Raw genomic sequence first — 23,591 nt, forward strand, 5'->3', positions numbered from 1 at the left:
TTTAGGAGAAGAGAAGGTTAGCCAAGTGCAGGTGTTCTTGCAACTCTGTAATGGGAAAAACCACAAGGTGGAATTCTCCCTCCCCCCTCCACAACTTTTAAAGATACAGAAGACCTCTTGGAGGCCAGGCCTGGCAACCAAGAGGTTTTCTGTATCTTTAAAAGTTGTGGAGGGGGGAGGGAGAATTCCACCTTGTGGTTTTTCCCATTACAGAGTTGCAAGAACACCTGCACTTGGCTGACCTTCTATTCTCCTAAAGCAGCCTTTCCCAATTAGTGGGCCACCAGATGTTGTTTGACTGCAATTCCCATCTTTCCTGACCATTGGTAATGCTGGCTGATGGGAGTTGTGGTCCAACAACATCTGGTGGCCCACTAGTTGGGAAAGGCTGTCCTAAAGATACAGGATCAGTCTCAGGCCATGGATCTGGCAACCCTTGTGGAAGCCCACAAGCAGGACCTGGCTGCAGTAGCCCTCTCCCCCTACTTGTGATTCCCAGCAACTGGTGTTCAGAGGCATACTGCCTCTGATACTGGAAGTAGTAAATAGTCATCAGGACTAGTAGCTGTTGACAGCCTTATCCTACATGAATTTGTCCAATCCTCTTTTAAAGCCACCAAAGTTGATGGCCATAACTACATTTGTGGGCAAATTCCATAGTTTAATTGTGCACTGAAGAGGAAGTCACCACTTTTGTCAGGATACTTCAAAAACAAGGAGTAGAAGTGACCACACAGAGACACACACCTCCAAGTTCTTCACTGTCAAGTGCTGCCCAGTTTTCAAAGTCAACTTTGACAAGCATTTTTCAGAGTCCCAACTCAACTTAACAAAGGGCCACATAATAAGAATATGGATTAAAGTTTTTTTTTCTCTTGTGTGTAGCACGCAGTCAGACCCTGGGCTGTTGGAGAGGGCAGTGCTTTGAAAACCTTTCCAATATGAAAGCTTTAATCCAATACTTGCTTTTCTGGGAGTAAAGGAATGCTGATCCCATGTACCTGGAGTAAACCTCATTGAATTCATTAGAGTTACTTTTGAGTAGACATGGTTAGGATTGTGCTGTAAATTAATGAGACTTCTGAGTAAACATAACAAAGAATTGTGTTTGTGTTAAAATGAACATAATTTTGATGTAGTTCTTAAACGTTTTTACTTTGAATTCTATTGTTTTCTTACTGAATTTTCACTTTAACCACATGAAACTATGTATAAATGTAAATACATTTAGGCTGTGCGTATGATATTGTAATTTAAAGGTGCAATTTTATTTTTGCTAGTTGTTTATGTCACTATTATTGCCATTACATACGGGAATTACGATTTACGAGTAACATTAGTACAAAAAACATTACTAAGGATTCTGTATGGTCTGGTATGGGAGGAGGTCGATGGGGGTGACACCATGAGTTAATGCACTGGGTGACACCAACCCTAGTGACGCCACTGTTAGATCCTTCCTAAAGGGTAAATACTGAACTTATCCTGAATGCAGTTTGTTCTTTCAAACCGCACACTGGGAAGAAGCCTTTTGTGTTTGAATATTTATTTTAAAGGAGATTTGAAAAGGAGAGACTGCAGTAGGCTGCACTGTTCCTCTCAAAGAAATAATGCCTGGGTTCTTGGCAGGGATTAGGGATGGGAAGATCTGTCAATTTCAGTTCTCTCAGTTTCTCATTTTTCCAATCTTAAAATTGATTCTCCATATTTCTGCTGCATTTTTTTTTGAAAAAAGGTCCTCATGAAAATGTTCAGCATTTTAGTGTGAATTTCTCCTAACAAACACAAAAAAGTTTTGACTAATGTGTACATTTTCCAAGCAATTTTTTCCTAATACAATACATTTTGTATGTTAATTTCACTAATATATTCATTTTTAAGCACACTTCCCCCAATATATGCATTTTCCGCAATGTAAGCATTGTTTGGTTTGAGAACTGCATTGCAAAATGTGGATAAGTGCAAATTTCAAAAGATGGCTTTGTTTTGGTTCTCATATTGTTTTGGAAAGTGTGAACTGGATAAATTTGGCTTTAAATGCAATCTGAACCAAACGGCAGGAATAGCATTGAGTTCTATTTATACCTGGCAAGGTATATGCAAGTTCACAAACTGATGGCAAAATGGGAATATTTTTCCATACTGGTCTCTTGTTTCCTCATAGAATGTAGTGGGGGGTTATTCAGCGAGAGAAAGAGTGAACATAAAATTTGCTTTGTCACTCTCTATAAAGAATTACAGTTTTGACTGTCTAGTTCAGGATGTCTTAATAGGCTTAAATAAATGTCCTTACTCTAAGTTTGTAACAATCATTGGGACATTCTGAATGCTAACAAAATCTATGGTCCTGATTCCAGAACCTTCTTCTATGTTTGCTTCTGGGTGATTAAGCTGAGGTGGTTACAAGAAATCAAGGGCTACTACAAAACAGCATTATGTATTTATTTATTAAATTTCTAACCCATCCTTCTGCCCAAAGTACACCAAAAAAGTAAAACAATACAATTAAAATAAAATAAAACATATTTAAAATATTTAAAAACAGTTAAGCACATCTTAAAACACTTGAAAACCATCACATACCCTCACAGTCGATAACTCCCAAGAGTGCCAGGAACAGTGTCTTTCAGCCATCAAATGCCTCGGAAAAAGGAATGTTTTAAAATTCCTCCTTGAGGAAAATAGATGTCCCTCACTAGGGAGGGAACCACAACCTATAAGGCCCTGTCACAGTTCAACACCAACAGGGCAGCACCCAGGGGCAACACCACCAACAGAGTCTAGCCTCCTGATTATAGGGCCTGAGGTAGTTGATGTTGGGGGAGGCTCTCTTTTTGGTACTTGGATCCCAAGCAATTTAGGGCTTTGTATGCTAATAGGACTACGGCCATACTACCCTGAACAAGCTCAATCTTGTCTGATCTCAGAAGCTAAGCAGGCTCAGGCCTAGTTAGTACTTGGATGGGAGACCGCCTGGGAATACCGGGTACTGTAGGGTTAGAGGAAGGCAATGGTAAACCACATCTGAATACCTCTTACTATGAAAACCCTATGAATATATTCAAAAAGATTAATAGGGTCACCATAAGTCGTAATTGACTTGAAAGCATATAACAACACCAATGCTAATATGAACACCTTGAATTGGGCCTGGTAGCTTACTGGCAACCACAGTAGGACTCGCAGTAGTGACACATGGTCCCATCTGGCTTCCCCACTCAGTAACTTTGCAACCACATCCTGATTCACATAAGGTTAACAAAAGTTTCCTTTTAACAGTAAAATTCTCTCTTTTAGTAAAGCTTTTGTCATTGTAGGCCTTAGCCATCTGGACACCAGATGAAGAATACAGTGGATATTGTCATCCTTTCATATAAAAATTCTCTATCTGTGGTATACACTGGCATGCCCAATAAGGCAGGTAAAAATATCTCTAAAATGTCACTATATAGGGTTACCAGATGTCTGGTTTTTGGCTGGATACTCTGGCTTTTGGAGGTTTTCTCGGGGTCTCTGGATGAGTCACCTTAATGTCTGGACTCTCAGCTTTAATTTTTTTTAAAAAAGTAAGTTTCTAGGTGGTCTGGTTCACGGGATATACACCAAAATGTCACCCCCCCACAACTCCCATGAAGTGATCTCTTAGCTGGCTGCATTAACCCCTCCCTTTCAGGGTAAAAGAAAATTCACATACTGGGCAGTGTGGCTGCAATTATTGTTCCCAAGCTGCTGCCTGTGAAGGTATACCAAATCATGTGTGTTTTCTCTCTGTCAATTATTACTCACTGGAACTAGGTTGGCTGTCAAAGTGAGTTTATAGCAGCCCACAGGGTAGACAGAAAAGGTAGAAAATCTTCTTAACTCTTACTCATTTCTCAGACTTCTTTCTAAAGTGAAGGGTCAACTCTGTAAAGAAGGTTGGAGCAGCCATGTTAAAAGGTAGGGGCAGGGCATTCCAGGCAAGGGGTTTCCATTCCCGCTTGGATATGGATATCTTTGCAGAGGATTCCTAGTCAAGCTTTACCAACAGCACAATCCAAACCATATCTACTGAGAAGTAAGTCCTGTTGAGTTCTATGGGGCTTAGTCCCTTAGTAAGTGTGTTTAGAATTGCAGCCTTCAGAGGCATCCATCTTTATTCCCGAGTGCTCCCATCTAACATCTCCACAACACTAGGCTCCTTTCTTCTTGCAATGGCCTTCTGGTGACTGGCCTGGCCTGAGGGTACCTAAACCCTTCTTGCCGAAAGCAAGTAGGCTAGATTAAATGTTCCCTACCCAGGCTCCATCTTTTAGCTAAGATTTCTATCTTAATTTCCAATCAGAGAAATGTTTTTGTTTTAATTATATGCTCCAAGCAATTGTGATTGATGCTTAATGTATCATGCTTAATGACATCACTAGAGCCCATGCCGTGACATCATTAGGGCTCACCCCTGTGACATCAATTGGACCCACACCTGTGACATCAGTTGGGCCCTATGAGATCACTAGGGCCCACCCCTTCTGACCTGGCAACCCTAGTCACTGACCATACATGCACATATGCATATGAGCACAGACGTGCAAGGTCACCTTAAAAGTGGGGCTATCCTACTACCACTGTCATTATTTAGGCTTCACTCCTAAACACAATTCCAGACTTTACTGAATCCAATGTGCTGCTGATGTAGGAACAGGCCGCTGCATGCTATATGCAAGTTGGCACTTCAAAGAACAACACAGATTTTGGAAAGCTATCTGAAATTCACTGCCTCTTCAATCTCCTAAAGTGGTGGCTTCACTCTGCTTAAAGTTCAGCCACCCTTTGGTGAGGTTTTGTATTTGAAAGTCTCCCACACATAGAGTGTTTGTTGTTGTTGTTGTTGTGCTATGGCTCATCAATGTACCCCAATGAGGTGCTTCTGTGTATAATCCTGTCCTAAAATGCTGAGATGAATTTTCTGATTTCACTCCAGGTGATCATTGTTATTGTAGCCAGTTCTAATAAACATGTAGTTTCCTTTTCATATAGGCCTATCATGAAGCCAGAAATTCAACATCAGCTCCTACCCATGAACCCATGGAAAATCCACATGTAAAAATCAATGCTTCTAAACCCAATGAACACACATTAAAACATTTTACCAACATATGCCTATATTTCTGCACTTGTAAGTTATTGTACACTAATTTAAATGGAATCTGATAGCTTTCCAACAAATGTCATGTTACTTTGCAGTTGAAGAATACGGTACAGACTCCAGTCAATGTCTTTTGCTTAGCTATGGTTGGTCTTACAGTCTCTGTCCAGTGAGTGTTTTTCCTTAATAGGTATATTTGCACAATATAATCTGGCCAACAATCTGAAATGTAATAAACAAAAGAAATCTATTCAAGTGAAGAGATAAGTAAAAATTAAATATCACTTTATACTCTGTAAATTACAGTCAAATTCCACAGAGAACTTTTGCAAGCAGAAAGTAAGACCTGCAGGTGGAAGATCATTAAAATATTATTTTGCACCTCTGTTCAAGATACCACTTTTCAAATGAAAATTTGGCACATATCTACAAGGCAGAACTTAAACTGGCCCCATGTTTTTGTGCCAATATTACTAACAGCAGATGTTACAGCTAATGCTAGAAGTTTAGAAGTCCTTGTATTAATTGAGTGACCCCCCAGGGCTTTTTTCTCTCACAAGCTAATTCAGACCTTTTTTTCACAAGCTAATTCTGGGATACATGACCAATCCCCCATCCATATAAAGTCTTGACCTACAATCAAAAGCATATTGATTCAGAACTCAGTGGGACCTGCCCATGTAAATATTTAGGATTTGGCTACCAAATGGTCTTTAGAGTAGACTAAAATTTCTGGACTCTAGTTTTGCATATTATAATGAATTTAATACATTTGAAAGTACATATTCAAAAGGGAGAGTAATATTTCTCTTTTTGAGGATTTATGTACAAGTATTGGCTTGTATTCTTGAAGTGCATATTCAGGCACATACTATTATTAATAAAACTTGTAAGTCACAGTGACCCATCTATTTCAGGTTCTTTATGTTTTCAGGTCCCTCATGTACAGCTTTTTTTTGGAAATATGTTTTTAACGGCCTCCAGCATGGCTAATTTTTCTGCTCCTCAGCTGTGCAGATTGAGTGGCATACATTTTGTCTCCTTTGCTTATTAGTTTTTGAATGATGCTGTCTTTCCAGTTGTAAAAATAGGTTCTCCTTATTATGCATGTTGTGTATGTTCAATAATACACAACTACCAAACTGAGCCACAGGGGCCTGAGGATGATTTAAAATGTTCTTACTTTGCATTTCATTGTTTTAATATAGTGTGTTTGAGACTACCTAATAATATTTAAAGGATCAACTAGTTTGGATACTGGGGATGGTTTTTTGTGCTATTTTATTGCCTCCTGAAATTCCAATTCAGCATATTTTGACTTGCCATTTTGAACTGTACTCATTCACTCACCTCAGTCCAGAGCAGTGTGTGCTCTCATGTGTATCAATTATTATTGTTATTGCCGTTATTATTGTTGTTGTTATTATTATTATATTTTCATTCACTTTTTACAAAAATGTCTCAGAGCAACTTAAAAAAGGTAAAGGTGAAGTTGTCCCCGCACTTGCAGTGTGAGTCATTTCCGACTCTTAGGGTGATGTCTTGTGACGTTTACTAGGCAGACCATATATATGGGATTGCCAGTTCCGTCCCTGGCCTTTCTTTATCCCCCAGCATATGCCGGGTACTCATTTTCCCGACCACGGATGGATGGAAGGCTGAGTGGACCTTGACCCCTTTTACCGGAGATTCGACTTCCTCCTTTTGTTGAAATCGAACTCCGGCCGTGAGCAGAGCTTCGGCTGCATTACCGCCGCTTACCACTCTGCGCCACAGAGGATCTAAGAGCAACTTACAGATCCATAAAATGCACAATGCTCACAAACTTTTAAGAACAAAATACAAGAAAATAAGATAAAAGAATTTAACTAAAAATTACTCATCCAGCAATACTGTAAAAAATGTTGGTGTCTACACCACTCAACTAAAAGAAAAAATCACACACAGGACAGAAATGATACTACGGTATGATCCCAACCCAAAGCCTGGGTTAACTGTTGGAAGTGGAGCAAGAGCAACTCCTGTTTGGGTTCTTTTTGTTTGTATTCCAACAGAAAGATAGAGTTAGGGTCCTCCAGCTGGCTTGGCTTGCCTACCTTTACCTGTGCTCTTCTCTACCTAACTTCCTTCCGTTGTAAACTGATAGACTTGAGGAAGCTGATCTGCCCCTCCTTCCTTTGTCTCCTTCTTCGACTGTCCGAGGAGAGGAGAGACACCTTTGTCTTTGCTTTCTCTCCTGAGCCATGAGGGCAATACCCAAGTCTGGGCATTTCACCTCCAACTTACTTATTTAGAACTAGGAATGCCTTTCCTATCAACTATGTATTCCTATAAATAAAGTAACTTTCCTTGTTTTACTAAATCTTACATCTCAGTGATCTAAATGCAAGATAAAAACCTGCTTCTGAGGTAAATACACACACTGCACACACACAGCTCAGACCGTTGAAACACTCTGCATATATATACATATTTCCATAACTTTAACAAGTATGTCTTAGCCTAGTATCTGAAAGCTAAGTGCTTGACATGCTTCCAGGGGAGAACATTCCACAAATGGAGAGTGCCCACTTCTGTTTGCACTGGAGTTGTAACTGGTTCCAATGAAGACATGCAATTTCCAAATGAATGTCACTTCATGGGCAGATCAGCCCTCTGGCAGAGATGCAGAGACACATCTCCTCTACCCTGACTGCACGTAGCAGGATTTCAACTGTGTTCAGGGATTGTATGTGTGTTTACCGGTAGAATCCTATCCATTATAGAAAACCTTGATTGTACAGACGTCCTGATTAACTTATAGGGAGGACTGTAAACACGTTAAGAGAATCTCTTATGATATCTCTATGTGGACATGGATGATCAACAGAAAATTACTGCGTACTAGCTAGTGTGACTGTTGTTTTTAATTGCTGTTGTTGGTTATTCATTTAATTTATCACCTTCTGCAACACATTCAATACAGTAAAGTATTTTTACATGCCTATTAACAAAGTATTAATAAATTGTAAAGTGTTAAGGATTCAAAGTAAATTTTATTTCAAAAACTAGAATTATATTGTAATGATGTCAATAGTGGCTTGGGTGATGGGGTTGCTTCAATTCCCAGCTTCCATTGCCAAGCTGTAGCTGATGAGGAAGATGTGTGGATACTAGGGATGGGTAAGAATTATGTTGAATTCAGATTTAGCACTGGGTTTTTCAGTGGTCCACATAGTCTCCTTTGTGGAGCAATCCTGTTTGCTCCAAACTTCAGCTGTTTCCCTACCAGCACCAGATTTTTTCTCCTTGAATATTATCTTGAATATATTATTCTTTTGTTGATTCTACTCACAGCATAACATAGCAGTACAAGTCTCTCTCTCTCTCAGTGAAAAAGTACTTTTAGTATATTCACACTAGCAAGTAGAAATTATTGGCTAGCAAATTTGTGGACTGATGATGATAATTTACTTCCCCCCCCCATGCTCATCTTTAGTTGGGCCACCATATGCTCTTCGGCAGTCATCCCTGGATAACCCAGACCATTGCTATAAAACAGTATAAAATACAATGCACTGGCCAGCTAGGGTTATTGACTATTGTAACAACTGAGATAATGAAGCATTGTAATGTCATGCTTCATTACAACAGTTTATGTGCACTTGCTGGGTAATGTATTCTATTACTTGCAGCTTAAACAACTAAGAGTTTTGTGATTCGCCCGGTATCTATTTGGAATGATAGGAGCATTTGTATTAGGATGGCAATTGCTCTTCTCCTAACTAAGAAGTAGGGGTGGGAGAGAAATTCATTTCAGTTTGCATGTCAAGCTGAATCTATCAAATTTCCACGTTCCAAGATGATATGAGAACCAAAACACAGCCATTCTCTGAAATTTGCACTTATTCAAATTTTTCAATGTAGTTTGCCAACCGATGGTAACAAAAATGCTTATACTATGGAAAAATCTGTATAAAAATGAATATATTAGTGAAAATAACATTTGAATAACAATAAAAATGCATTATATGACAAGAAATGGTACCATTCTCCTTGATCCCTCAGTGGTATTTGATACTGTTGACCACAGTATCCTTCTGGAGCTTCTCAGGGAGGTGGGGTTGGGAGCACTGTGCTTCAGTGGTTCCACTCATACCTCCAGGGTTGATTCCAAAAAGTAGTTATGGGAGGTTACTGTTCAGCACTTTGGGAGCTGTCCTGTGGTGTTTTGCAGGTTTCCATCTTGTTCCCCATACTATTTAACATTTATATGAAGCCAGTGGGAGCTGTCATCAAGAGATGGAGTGAGGTGTCATCAATATGCAGATGACACCCAGCTCTATCTCTCTGTTCCATCTGAGGAGAGGCAGCTGAGATGCTAGACTGGCACTTGGAAGCAGTGATGGGTTGGACATGGGCCAATAAATTGAGACTGAATCCTGAAAAGACAGGTATTATATGTCCAGAGTTCTCATATCCAGCAGGTGGGGAGATTGCCTGTTCTGGATGGGGTTGCATTCTCCTGGAAGGAGCAGGTTCACAGCTTGGGGTTACTCCTGCATCCAACATTGTCACTGGAGGCTAGGGTAGCCTCAGTGGCCAGGAGTGCCTTTTTCTAGCTGCAGCTGGTTTATCAGCTTCTGCCCCTTTTGTACAAAGATGACTTGGACCCAGTACTCCATGCTCTGGTAACTTCCAGACTGGATTATTATAATGTGTTCTATGTGGGGCTGCCCTTGAAGACAACTTCAATTGGTCCAAAATGCAGCAGCCAGATTACTGGCTGGGGGTCCTTTTAGATCTCATATATCCCCCTTTTTAAAACAGCTGCATTGGTTACCAGTTTTTCCAGGCCCAATTCAAGGTGCCCATGCTAGTGTTTAAAGTCCTAAATGATTTAGGTCCCAAACACCTGAAAGACCACTTCCTTCCTTACAGACCCTCTTGGGTGCTAAGAGCAGCAGAGGGGACCTTTTGGTTGTTCTGCTATCCTTGGAAGTTCAGGATGTATGTGGCCCAGGAGAGGGCATTCTCTGTGGTTGCCCCTAAGTTATGGAACTCCCTGTTGGGTTTAAGCAAGCTTGCATGCCCCCTTTGATAGAGAGATGTCCCCTCTAGCTAGAATTGGAGGACATCTCTATGCTTGTTTACCATGATGTAACTTCCTAAAGGGTGGGTTATTTACCTTATCTTCCTCATTCTTTGTTAAGGGGATATTGATCTCTTTAGCATAATTCTCCATTAAGCTTGAGGGAGTGAGAAGCATATACATGCTTCTCTTCCAAGATGATGATTACCATGGGCTAAAACTTCTATTTTTCTATCCAAGCTAGAGCCTATGTTTCCTGAAGATATGAAAGGTCGTGAGTAAACATTCTTTATACTTTTTACCTAAGAAGACTGTTGTTTATTTCAATTTAACTAGTGTGCATGAGATGAAGGTGGGACTGGTTATTCTCAGTTCCGTTGCTGCGTATATACTTTGCTAAGAAATAGGACTACAAACTCTTCCTATTTCATTTAAACCAAACACTCCCTCCCCACCAAGGTGCATCTGGCAACTTCACTGTACAGTTTTAGGCAAATGCTGAAGATGCACCTCTTTAGCCTGGCCTCTTTGCATATAGACATGTATTTTTAGGACCCACCCTATTTTGGGATTTTAGGTTGTTTTTAATGTGATATTTTAAAATTGTTGTAAACTGCCCTGGGACCTTTGGGTGAAGGGTGGGTAATAAATGATAATGAATATGATGGTGATGATGATGGCAACCACCACCACCTTTGGTGTTCAGCAGTACATAGTATTCAGAAGACACTGTGAGCCTGTACAAAACCATTTAATGGAATTTCATTACTACTGTCTGCACATAAGACAGGAAAATGCCAGCATATTCCTTTCAAGTTGCACAGTTGCAACATAATATAATCTACCCTATGGTCTATCCTCTCACGTTAAGTCCAAAATTGCACCAGAAATTCCAGTGGGTGCTCATCTTAATGGGCTGCCTGCCAGGCACGTACTCATGCAACTGGGCAGTCCCAGTCAGGAAACCCATATATGACTCATGTAATGGACAGCTGACTGTCGTGAGGATGGCACATCATTCTGATTGGCTGCACAGGAGGCCAACCCTTGGGAAGTGGATAAAAAGGGGGTTGACAGTCCATTGCTCTATGAGACTCCATATACCACAGTTAAGAGACCGTGAAGAAGGGAGTGTGCGATCCATCAACTGCTACTGATAACATCTATAATGGGTCTCCCAGTAGCTGAATCAGGTTGTATAACATCTGATCTGTAGAGTTAAGTAGAGCTGAGGTATATCTGTAGTGTTACACTGTTGTGCTAAAAAACTAATAAACCACAATAATTAGCACAGCTGGTGTTCCCTTTCATTGCATACCTGGATCTGTTAAAAAGAACCTCACCCCCCCCAATGGGTAAGTGAAAGGGGATGATAAAACAATTACCTGTTCTGTGCCTCTCAGAATAATGTGAGGACTGGAATGGAACTATTCATCAGATGTCATACTCCTGTAAATATTGCAACACAATGTCTCAAAATATAAATTTGGACAAGGATGTTATGACTAATTAATGCAAAAATGGAACAGAAGAGAATTATGGGCAAAATATGTGAATGTAACTCAGACGGGGATCACTTTGTAAATAAACAGATGCATCCAAAATTATTTCTGCATACCTTTCAGGTGTGAGGGCAATGAAGTGCAGAGATCAATTATATTACTTATCTGATGTTTGGAGCCAGAGTGGGTACCCATCTGTGGTGATGCGGACAGGGAATAGCTTCCTTAGCCTTCATCTTGCACCAAAGAATATATGCTCTGAGTTTGGGGAGGTTGGCTTTAACTAATTTAGAATGCAGCGTATCAGACATGTCAATTAATTAAGTTTTGGTTTATAGTTCAACCAATTTGTGGTCTTGTGTCTTCATTCAAATGGAATGGGGAAAAACATCTTTGCACCAATATGAACAGTATATACTGTAAGTAAAATGGAAGTGGATAGAATACTTTAAGCATTCCGTTGGAGCAAGCTGGCTGCTTGGCTATCAAAAGCCAACATTGCACTGCTGTTATAAAGCTACAAAGCAATTAATTGGCGAGGGAACGTTTGTGCTGGCTTAGTGGGAATCAATTGATTGGCTCATTATTTAGCTGACAAGGAAACACACTTGCTATTAATTAATTCACAATACAGGAATATGGGTGAAATATATGAGTTTTTGGGGGCTAATCAATTGAATGATTCCAAGTGATAATAGTAGTGTTGCTTTGTCTATGCTTAATAGATATTGTAGCAAACTGATAAGAGGGTGTGAGGAACTGGATTTCAGAATGGAAAAATTGGAAACTGGGAGAAACTGCAGTTAACAGATCCACCCATCTCTATGCCCCATTGACTCCTCCTTACCTAGCACAATATGAGAACAGCTTGCTATGTATGTGAAAAGTGTTCCAAGTAGCCACATGCAATGACACAAATGTTCAAGTGATTCCTGACAACAGAAATGGCACACAATTCTGGGCTTTCATGCTGCTTCTGGGAAAGTTAGCTCCTTGCTATGCAATCCGAGAATGCCCCTTTGTGACACTGCAGGGAATTCTGGAGAACCTTTCCCCATATGAAACATGAACCTGTCCAGAACCTGAGATCATAATCTGAGGACTTTTTCTGTGTGTCACTTCTGAGAGAGATATGAAGAGTGGGGTTGAGAGAACATACCTTTTCGGTAGTAGTTTCCAATATATGGAATGTGCTCCCCAGCAAGGCACTACCTGATATCAATTCTGTCATTGCTGCAGCACTAGGCACCTTTTTGACTGCCCCTGGAATTTGGGCAGGACCAATGATTGGATATTTTATGTTTTTAATGTGTGTGTGCATTTTTATTACTGTATTTTAATCTTGCAAATTGCTTCTGGACCTTTTGTTGTGGAAAGCGATTCATAAATTCAATAAACCTAACCTAATGACATGTCCTCTTGGCTTTGACCACTCTGTCCTGCTAAAGGTGGCAAAAGTCCTTGATATGGAAATGTCAAAATGTTCTTCTCCAAAAGTCCAAATTTGCTGCATGGCTCATACATACATATAACCCTTTCTTCCCATAATTTGCATCTGGTACTGGTTGTCTTTCATCTTCTTTCATCCCCTTCTCTCTCCACAACCCTCCAACTTCTCCCCATTGACAAAAAGAAAAAACCTCCTTTATCTGAAAGGGGTTTGCACAAGTGCAACATTTTAAAGATCAAGGATTCTTGCTCGCTTTCATACCCCCCCCAGTGCATCTCCCTTGATGTTCTCCATTTTAATTTTCTCACCCCATTATGTCTCATCTCATCCCTCTAATTCTTCTTTTCCTCAGTTCGGGAAAACAGTGAAATGTTGTCAATATGCAAATAAGAAATAAAGAACCATGGGAGGGAGGAGGGATACAGTTGCTTTGGATAGCTGTCCAACTCATGGAAGAAGGGGAAAACAGAGCCAATTATTCCTGGGAGGGCTCTTCCTCTTTCTTTCTCAAATCCAAAACAGGCTGTGCTATGCACTCAAGGGGGAGAAAAGAGACCAGCTGCCTGCTGAGAGGAGAAAATAACACATTGTGGGAGTGGGAGCTTTCATTGTTCTTTTTACAGTTGTACGAAGTGAATGTGACTTTGCATCAACAAGTGCCTTCCGGCATTTACAAAATCTCAACCTCTTCAGAGCACAACAAATAATATAAGAGGCAGTGATGCCTCTGGACAAAGAAGAAGAAAAACCAATCCCAAATATGTTTGGTGCTAAAAAGAATTTCTAAATGCTAGCCCTGTTTAATGTAATCACTGTGAGGCACTGTGGCATTGTCCAGCATTTTATCAGAGGGCACCAACTGGTCTTATAGTCATTCCCTCTCCCTAGTAAAAAATGTACTGCCTTCAAGTCAATTCCAACTTATGGCAACCCTATGAATAGCGTTTTCATGAGGCTGAGAGGCAGTGACTGGCCCAAGGTCACCCAGTGAGCTTCATGGCTATGTGGGGATTCAAACCCTGGTCTCTCAGGTCATAGTCCAACACCTTAAGGAGGAGGGGAGTCTAGCAGAGATTCCTCACCTCTTCCCAGGATTGTTTGGGGAAATTAAAAAAAATAGAACTGATAAAAGTTTATAACTCAGATAAAAGTTATAGCATTGACATGCCCTGAGAAAGTCTGTAGCATAGGTGAAGTGGGCAATGTTGCTAGATTATCTCTTTGTGATCCTCCTACCAAAACGCCACAGTCTCATACAAGGGGGAAAGAGGGGAAAAGTCAATCTAGAAAAACACAGAGAATAAATGCTCTCCCACACCGTCTACTGCTAGTGTAATAGCTTGAATGGGCACATGGAAAACTTCCTCCTAGATTAGGTTAAAAACTTTACTAAGTAACCTCAATTCCAGGGAGATTGTAGGAGAGGATATGGATGCCCACACTGACCACTCTTTTGTGTATTTGGCCCTGGCTGTGTTGTTGTCTGACATTTGTTGTTGTTTTGTTTTTAAGACTGGTTGGGTGCTGTCCATTTCCCCATCTCAAGAAAGCTGGAACTTGGAACTTGGAACTGTGATGAGAACTGTTGCTTGAAGAGGGATCTGGGTCACAAAACAAGTTGGGGACCTTGCACAGTGTTAAACAGGCTTTTAAACCCTAATTAAACATGTGGTCAGGAGAGGAATGGGGGGAGAGAAGGAGAAACAGGAAGGCTGCCAGCATCTCACCACCACACACAATGTATTTAACATGTTTAATCAGGGTTTTTAAGTCAAGGGCAGTCCCATATAGAGTGCATCATGGCTCTGAACAAGATGTCCTGCTTGCGGGCTTCCTATAGGCATCTGGTTGGTCACTGTAGGAAGAGGAGGCCTGATCCAGCAGGGCCCTTATTTTGTTCTTATTTGGTCAGGTAACATTTATCAGTTATACTGAATGAAAGGAATATTTCCTAGAGATTAAATACAGTATATTATGCAAATAGGTAAATTTATTGTCCCTGGGTATTTACAGTGAAGGGATATTCCCTGCCATTTGGCCTGCAAAATTAAACAGCAGACAGATTTCTTATGGGCCCATCAACTCTCAAAAGAGAACTTCATTGATGCTTTCTGTTCAGATTTCAACAGCATGCTAGTTTTTATAAAGTATTTCAGGTGACATGAAACTGAACTCTGTGGTATCTCAACTTCCCTACCTAGCACCTGTCATAAGAACATAAGAAGAGCCTGCTGGATCAGGTCAGTGGCCCATCTAGTCCAGCATCCTGTTTTCACAGTGGCCAACCAGGTGCCTGGGGGAAGCCCACAAGCAGGACCTGAGTGCAAGAACACTCTCCCCTCCTGAGGCTTCCGGCAACTGGTTTTCAGAAGCATACTGCCTCTGACTAGGGTGGCAGAGCACAGCCATCATAGCTAGTAGCCATTGATAGCCCTGTCCTCCATGAATTTGTCTAATCTTCTTTTAAAGCCATCCAAGCTGGTGGCCATTACTGCATCTTGTGGGAGCAAATTCCATAGTTTGACTATGCGCTGAGTAAAGAAGTACTTCCTTTTGTCTGTCCTGAATCTTCCAACATTCAGCTTCTTTGAATGTCCACGACTTCTAGTATTATGAGAGAGGGAGAAGAACTTTTCTCTATCCACTTTCTCAATGCCATGCATAATTTCATACACTTCTATCATGTCTCCTCTGACCCGCCTTTTCTCTAAACTAAAAAGCCCCAAATGCTGCAACCTTTCCTCAAGTGTCTTTGGCACTCTTGGTTTGGCCTGTGGTAATTTTGCCCTTCTGAATTGATGTCCTGTGCCCCTGCTCTCACAATGCCTACTTCTAGGCCTACCCCTTTTAAAATTTCATCATTTCTTTGGTCTTTATCCCAGGGGGGAGGTTTATTCCGAACCGGACCTTCCTCAGCTCCTGTCGGGTTTCCCCCCTCAGTCAGTTTAAAAGCTGCTCTGCCACCTTTTTAATTTTAAGTGCCAGCAGTCTGGTTCCATTCTGGTTCAAAAGGAGCCCGTCCCTTTTGTACAGGCCCGACTTGTCCCAAAATGTTCCGCAGTGCCTAACAAATCCAAACCCCTCCTCCCGACACCATTGTCTCATCCACGCATTAGGAGTACAAAGCCGTGTCTGTCTGGCTGGTCCTGTGCATGGAACCGGTAGCATTTCAGAGAAAGCCACCTTAGAGGTCCTGGCTTTCAGCATCCTACCTAGCAAGCTAAATTTTGCTTCCAGGACCTCATTTCCCCATGTCATTGGTGCCAACGTGCACCACAACCACTGACTCCTCCCCAGCACTGTCTACCAAACTATCTAAATGACGGGCGATATCCGCAACCTTCGCAACAGGCAGGCAAATCAACTTATGGTCTGCACGCCCATCACACACCCCACTGTCTATGTTCCTAATGATCAAATCGCCCACTACAAGGATCCCTCCACCCCCCCCGGAGAAGTATGCTCAGCATGAGAGGATAGCTGATCATCCCCCAGGGAGTGGGTCCCTTCTAAGGGATCGTTTCCCTCTACCTTGGCTGGATGCTGTCCTTCCCCGAGACCATCGTTCTCCATGATAGCAGGAGAGCTATCATCCTTGGAGTGGGACACGCCTATATTGTCCCTGAAGGCCTCATCCACACACCTCTCTGACTCTCTCAACTTTTCCAGGTCAGCCAACTTGGCCTCAAGGAAATGAAGTCATTCCCAGAGAGCCAGGAGCTCATTGCACCAAGTGCACACCCACGACTTCTGTCCAACAGGCAGATAGTCGTACATGCTGCAGGCGGTGCAAAACACTGGAAAGCCCCCACACCCCTGTTGGCTTCTTACCTGCATAGTTTTGTTTAAGGATTATTAAGTTAATGGGTTGGAGACTGCGGTTTAGTTGAGGTCAGGGAACAGACGGGCAGAGTGGGGGGCCCTGGCCTCCTTGCCCTGCTGCAGAACTCACTCTGTTGCTTAACTTGCCTTGATGCTTTGTCAGCTGGGGGCTCCCTCTAGCTCATGGAGCAGGCTCCCTCGCTAGGGTGCTCTGAGTTTATATGTGTGGCTGGTTCCTCTGAGCTACTGCTGCCAGCCAATGATGTGTTAATTGAGGCTGGTGTTAGCTGGGGCTTAACTCTTTAGGATTATCTCAGGCTTCCTTCCTTTGAAGGCAGGCTTCCTTCCTTAGAAAGGTGGGGGCTGTTTAAAGACTTTGACTAGTGGTACTAAGAAAGGTTAACTAGCTTTTACTCTATTTTTATTTTATTTGCTGACAAGAGCCACTTTTATCAGTGCAAGTTCCCCTGTAGTTTTAAGTGGTGCCTTGCACTCTGGCCTGGACAAACTAGACTAGCTTTTGGCTGCTTTTAATCTAAGCAGGGGGCTGAGACTTCCAGGCGAGTCTTTTTTGGTTTCCCACCTAGAACAGCCTGACCTTTTTTTAACCTAGGGAAACAGAGCTTGTGGTTGTGTTTAAGGAAGGCTAAAGCTGCCCTTTTTAGCAAAGACTGACCTGACTCTCTCCCTGTATGTATTGGTGGAGTTTCCATTTCCCCCTTCTCTCCAACTGGAATTTAGCCTTGTTTACAGTGTCTCCTGAAGCTTTCCTGCTAGGGTGGTGTTGCCAACTAGCCTTCTATAGTCTTCCTACCCCTAGGATCTGTCTCCTAAGATATAGGTTCTTTCAGGATTTGGCTCCTAGCTCACGGTGACCCTAGGCTGCCCTTTTTACTTATTACTCTGAGCCGTTTTAATTCAATTAAATAATGAAATAAATGGGTGCTACTTACCCTCTTCTCGCTCTGCTGCTTAACTTGTCTTGAAGCTTTGTCAGCTGGGGGCTCCCTCGAGCTCATGGAGCAGGCTCATTTGTCACTTTTAGAGACAAACATTTAGCTATGATATTATAATATTGTATTATATTAACTTGTCATATACCACCCTTTATGGGACCAGAATTTGGTTCATATCTTCAAAAAGCTCAAGACTGGTTCACATAGCTGACAAAATAAAAATCACATAGAAGTAATGGGGCTAAGGGATATCTTCATACCCACCATTGTGCATATGATATTATGGACACATATATCATATACGATCAAAGTGACAGCTTTGCAGGAGATTTTTTCTGCCTGTTTTCTTTCCAACCAGATCACATTCAACAAAATAAATAAAATAAATAAACATGATAGGTTTTGTTTTTTGACATATGCCTGGAGGTTCTGTTACTTTTTTGGTTTTGTTAGGTTATGTTTGTATTTGTATGTGATACAGATAGAGTTGTATGTGTTGTCTTGTCTGACTGAAGATACCTGTAAAATGAAAATTAATTTTAAAAGTTTATACAAAAAAGTCATGGATTGTGAACTGTATGTCCATGTATTCTAAAGGGGTATATCTAATTCCCTACAATTCTTCCAAGAAAAAGTGAAAGGTTTACAAAAGTCGTGCATATCAGGTATATGGAATTATATCACCACATGTTCAAGATTCAGAGCTTGGCCTTTATCAGCACACAGAAAACCTAGAAAGCAATCCTGCCCTGATCTGATTGGTTATCAACCTAACATTCTGATTGGCTGGGCATTCTATATAAATATTCCTCAGCAACTCATACCCAGTTCTGAATATCTTGTGGATAAAATGCTTATCCATAGATCTTACTGGGTGACCTTAGGCCATTCATTATCTCTCAGCGTAATCTTCATCTCATGGCAGTTGGGATGATAAAATAGGGCTGTGTGTGTTCAGAGAGGGGGAGAAAAGGAATCTTGTGCACAACTCTGGACTCCTTGGGGGGGAAACTGGGTTATGGAAATACTAATATGTTGCCTGCAAGTTAGAGCAGTTTTGTTTCTTTCTGCCTAAGATTCTCCTGCCTTCAAACTACTGGGTATATTTCCACACTAATGGCAGGTTGCAACTCCTCCATACATTTTGCCAATGCGTGGAACATTTTTTGTGAATTCCCCTCCTGATCCTTGAACAAGAGGCAGGATATAAATATAACTATGTTTTATCAAAGTCAGTTCTGAAACTCTCTCCCTGCAAAAGAGTTCTGATGCTAACAAAAAAGTCTGTTTCTCTTTTACAATCTTTGTGCCACCCAAAACACAAAAGCAGAAGGTACTTGCTTAATGCCCGGCTGCTTTTCTGGGGTTTTTTTTTTTTTTTTGGTAATGCTTCTTAGTGTTTCTAATGCTTCTGAAGTAGCCATTTGAGTTCTTTTTGAAGGTTCACGTAAGTTCCCCATTGTATTCAATCTATCTCTTTTATTCTGTGGTTCACACTGAAACTCAGATGAAACAAATGATCCGAAATATCTGCATTTTGATTATCACCGTTCCAGTATATGTTGAGGGCTACTGTGTGTTGGAGTATATTTGTTTATGACAGTGACTCACTGGAGCAAAAAACACTATCATACTGCAGAGCTGAATCACAACAGAATTGTTTTCAGTACAGTTCTTCCTCATATGAGGTTTTTCCTAGCCAGCCATTGTCTAACTTGATCTGGAGCAGATTTCCAAGGTTTTCAGCAGTGATTGAGATACCTCAGTGGTTGAGAACTTTTTTTCAGCTCAAGGGCCACATGCTGTTGCATGCAACCTTCCGGGGGCTATATGGCAGTGATGGACAAGGCCAGAACCAGAAGTGAGCAGTGCAACGGATGTGACTCTTACCCTTCAGTAGGTTGCATTCCACACAAAAGTCAGATGTTTTCAAACATATATATCTTTCCATCCTCCATCCAGGTAAGCAAGGTACATTATCATAGTTGAAGGACACATTCCAACCAGATCCAAAAATCAAATAAAAAACAACCTCAATGAAGGTGCAGAACAGAACAGGTGAAGGGTTTAGTCTGGAGAGAGGGAGTGTAGTCTGGGCAGAGGGTCTGGACTAGGGAGAATCCCAAAGGCCAGACGGAGAGGCCTGGAGGTTTGGTCTCTGGATCTGAGGTTCCCCACTCCTAGTTTCACTGGAGATGTCAGACACCGAATCTGGAATCATACACATGCACGATATGTATTCTACTCCCAAGACAACCACTCTTGGCAACAGCCTCTTAATACCCCTTCCCATTTGTCTTTATCTTTGATGAGTTATGGATAACTGATGGACAAAGGCAGCCACCTCACTGTTAAAAATCAGACATCATGTAAAACGGCTCTGTCAATACGCTGATGACACGCTTCATAATTTCTATACTTTGCTGTCTATCTCTTATAGCATTTTAACTCTGAATTTCTGGCTATCATTTGACATTATGAGTTCAATTAATTTGTAGAATGCACAGGAAATGTCAGGTATTTGTAAATCTATGTTAAAATGCCATTGCTATCTAACACTCTCTCTTCCCTCCCCTCCACATTCCTCAAGCACGTTCTGGCAATGCTTATATCTTTGAAATGATTCTCAGTTATTTTTTCCTGACCTGTAGTCATTACATTGATGCCACAGACATGTTCAATAAACTCAGTCTACAAGCAGTTTGCTGTGATTTGCACAAATATATCATTATGTATCAGTTGTTTTCTATAAATTCATGCTGCCTCTGATCTGGAGAGAATGACCTGAAGTACATTAGAATCTCAGCGTTCCAGGTATCCAGGGGGAAAACCCACCCAGAGGAAGGTTCACCAACAATTTGTATTGCCATGACCCTACTGAGTACTGTAACCCTTGGGCCGCTCACGGGCCAGCTTCATAAATTGTGAAAGCTTTTTCTTATTTACTAAATCTCCACTCAAATGACCTGGGAACTAATTTTGACCAGGTGATTTGCCACCTGCCCAAGTGACTTTGGTGATATAAAAACTGCCATGTTGCTGTTTACTTCAGTTATCTACCGCATAAGGAACCTGTGTATCTTGTTTAAAGCTAGAGACAGATTTGGCAGCAGAATAATTTTATATTTTCTTAAAAATAGCAGGCCATCATTCCTTCCAAGAATATCCCAGGGAATGACTCCATGTTCTGATGTAGCATCATTTTCATGGGCATTCTAATTCTGGACTAGGAAAGATGGCTGGGAGGCTACATAGAGAATTTCTACCATTATGAGTGGCTGCAAGGCTTTATTTTTAAGTGGAATTGACCTGTCACGCCCCCCTCAGAGGACTCATCCGAGGAGGAAGAGGAATGGGAGACTGCAGACCCAGGAGAGGGGACAAGCAGGGAGACAGCCCAGGACCCTTCCCCAGACCAGAGACAAGCCCCTGAGGGAGCCTGCCTGTCAGAATCAAGAAGCAACCAGGAGGCTGCCCCTTCCCCAGCAGAGAGAAGACACCAACAGGTGTTCCAGCAACAAAGGCAATCAGTGTGAATAAGGAGCAGGAGAGCTCACAAGAACACAGGCTGATTGGAAGCACGTGGGTCAGCAGGCAAAGTACAAAAGGCTGGAAGGAAAGGGAGACTCCTTGCTAGAGACAATGTCAAGCCTTGTTGCAGACATTACTCCGGGTCTCCTGTTAAACCCATGCCTTGAACCCTGCCCTGCCTGATTGGATTTCTTGGCTTCTGGACATTTGGACTGCCTTAAGGACTTATCTGCTGCCTCCTTTGGGGCTTCCCAAATGGTAAAACATGCTGGCTGATCTCCTAGTTCTTCCTGCCTGGCAGATTTATGGTCTGGCCCAGCCTTTCCCAACCAGTGGGCCACCAGATGTTGTTGGACCACAACTCCCATCAGCCTCAGCCAGCATTGCCAATGGTCAGGAAAGATGGGAATTGTGGTCCAACAACATCTGGTGGCCCACTAGTTGGGAAAGGCTGGTCTAGCCTTATCTGTTCATTAGCTTCATGCCTCTGTGAATCCCCACGTTTGACATGACTTTTCTTAGCCATCTTGCCTAAGCTAAGCACCCACCCCAACTCCAACATTTTTGAGAAATATGCCCACCCCACAATATTTGTGGAAGCTTTCTTTTCACATATAACACCCTAAATGCTGAAAAGGCAAGAGTGAGTGTGTTGTCTTCTGCCATTTAAGGAGAAACTCACCACAAGCTAAGTTAATGGTCAAACAAACTTTACTTCTGAAGAGACCTAGAAGCCTATACAAAACAGCAACCAACTTTTCCAGCCAGCCTACCCTCCAGAAGCTGGACTCCTGGGTCACAGCTATTTTTTCTTAAAGGGGCAATGTACCAGATATTTAGGCGAAAATGCATACATTACACCAACCATTTCCCATACCAATCAACATGGTTTCCTTTTGTGTGTGTGTGTTTTAGAGAGTACCAAATTTAGCCATTCAGAGGCAGGTTTCTAAAACTGGAGGAAGATTGTTTTCTACCAGATGAAGAAAGGATTTTACTTTTTGATTGTTACATTTTCTCCAATCACTACATAAGGACACCCAGCCTGGCTTTTATTGACTTAAAAAAAAAACTTTGGTGGTATAAAAACTGCCATGTTTCTGTTTACTGTTCTCTACTACATAAGGAACCTGTGTGTTTTGTTTAAGGCTGGAGACAGATCTGGGCAGCTGCAGAATTTTATAGTTTCTGAAAAATAGGAGGTGGGAAATCAGACGTGGCTACATTCCTAAGTGAAACCTGAATCTTCCATACCACTTAGCAGCACTAATTGGATTAGGCTGTCCTACTTTCCTGCTTAAGGCTGCAACTGAGGGCTGGTTCACATAGAGATATCATACAGATCTGCTGCTACTCACAGCCCCTTTTAATTTGCATGGTTCACATGACATGACTGGCAATCAGCAGCTAAAATGCAGTTTTCCCCTTTAAATCTGAAGTAAAAACATGCTGTTTTAATCCAAAAAGGGAAGGTAAAAACATCTCCAGTTCATATATCTAGGGGCTTGTAGATGCTTTAATCTGATGCTTCCCCTCTCCATTCCCACTCCCTTCTCCTCCCTTTGTTCCTGATTGGCTGCTGGCTCCTATTCTGCAAGGCTGCGTTGTCATTAGGAAGATGTGTGTTTGTTCCTTCAGTGTGAATGAAAAGCACTGTGTTTGCAGCTGGCTTTGAGCCCCCTATGTGGACTGTGCAAACAGAAAACAAAGGTAAAATCAGTGTTTTTAATACAATGTTTTGCTCCCATGTGATAAGCCCTTAATGTACATTTTGTAACTTCACCGTCAAGTAGGCTTTGCTTAACATCTAGTCTAAATAAGAGTTAATGACAACTCAAATGCTTGCATATTTTGTGAAATGTTGGTTAGTTCTAATAAAGATATTGTTCAACTGTGTCCAAATACAGTTCTCTAAAACAGGGGTAGGGAACCTCAGGCTCTCCAAGCCTCCCCTCTGGCCCACAGGACTCTTCTCCAGGTCACCCCTCTCACTAGGCCACAACTCTCACCAGCCTTGCTTCACACACCCTTTGAATGTTTTTGTCTGGGTGGAATTAGGGTTGCCAGGTCAGAAGCATCCCAAACCCAGAGATTCTGGGGGTAGGTCCTCGTAATGTCATGAAGTGGGTCCAAGTGA

At 41.7% G+C, this 23,591-nt stretch overlaps 1 pseudogene; it reads left to right on the forward strand.

The window, feature by feature from the left end:
• Positions 1-2,879: 2,879 nt before the first annotated feature.
• Positions 2,880-2,998, forward strand: LOC133375901 (5S ribosomal RNA; annotated as a pseudogene).
• Positions 2,999-23,591: the final 20,593 nt, after the last annotated feature.

This window comes from Rhineura floridana, chromosome 1, assembly GCF_030035675.1.
Source record: "Rhineura floridana isolate rRhiFlo1 chromosome 1, rRhiFlo1.hap2, whole genome shotgun sequence".
Taxonomy (NCBI): domain Eukaryota; kingdom Metazoa; phylum Chordata; class Lepidosauria; order Squamata; family Rhineuridae; genus Rhineura; species Rhineura floridana.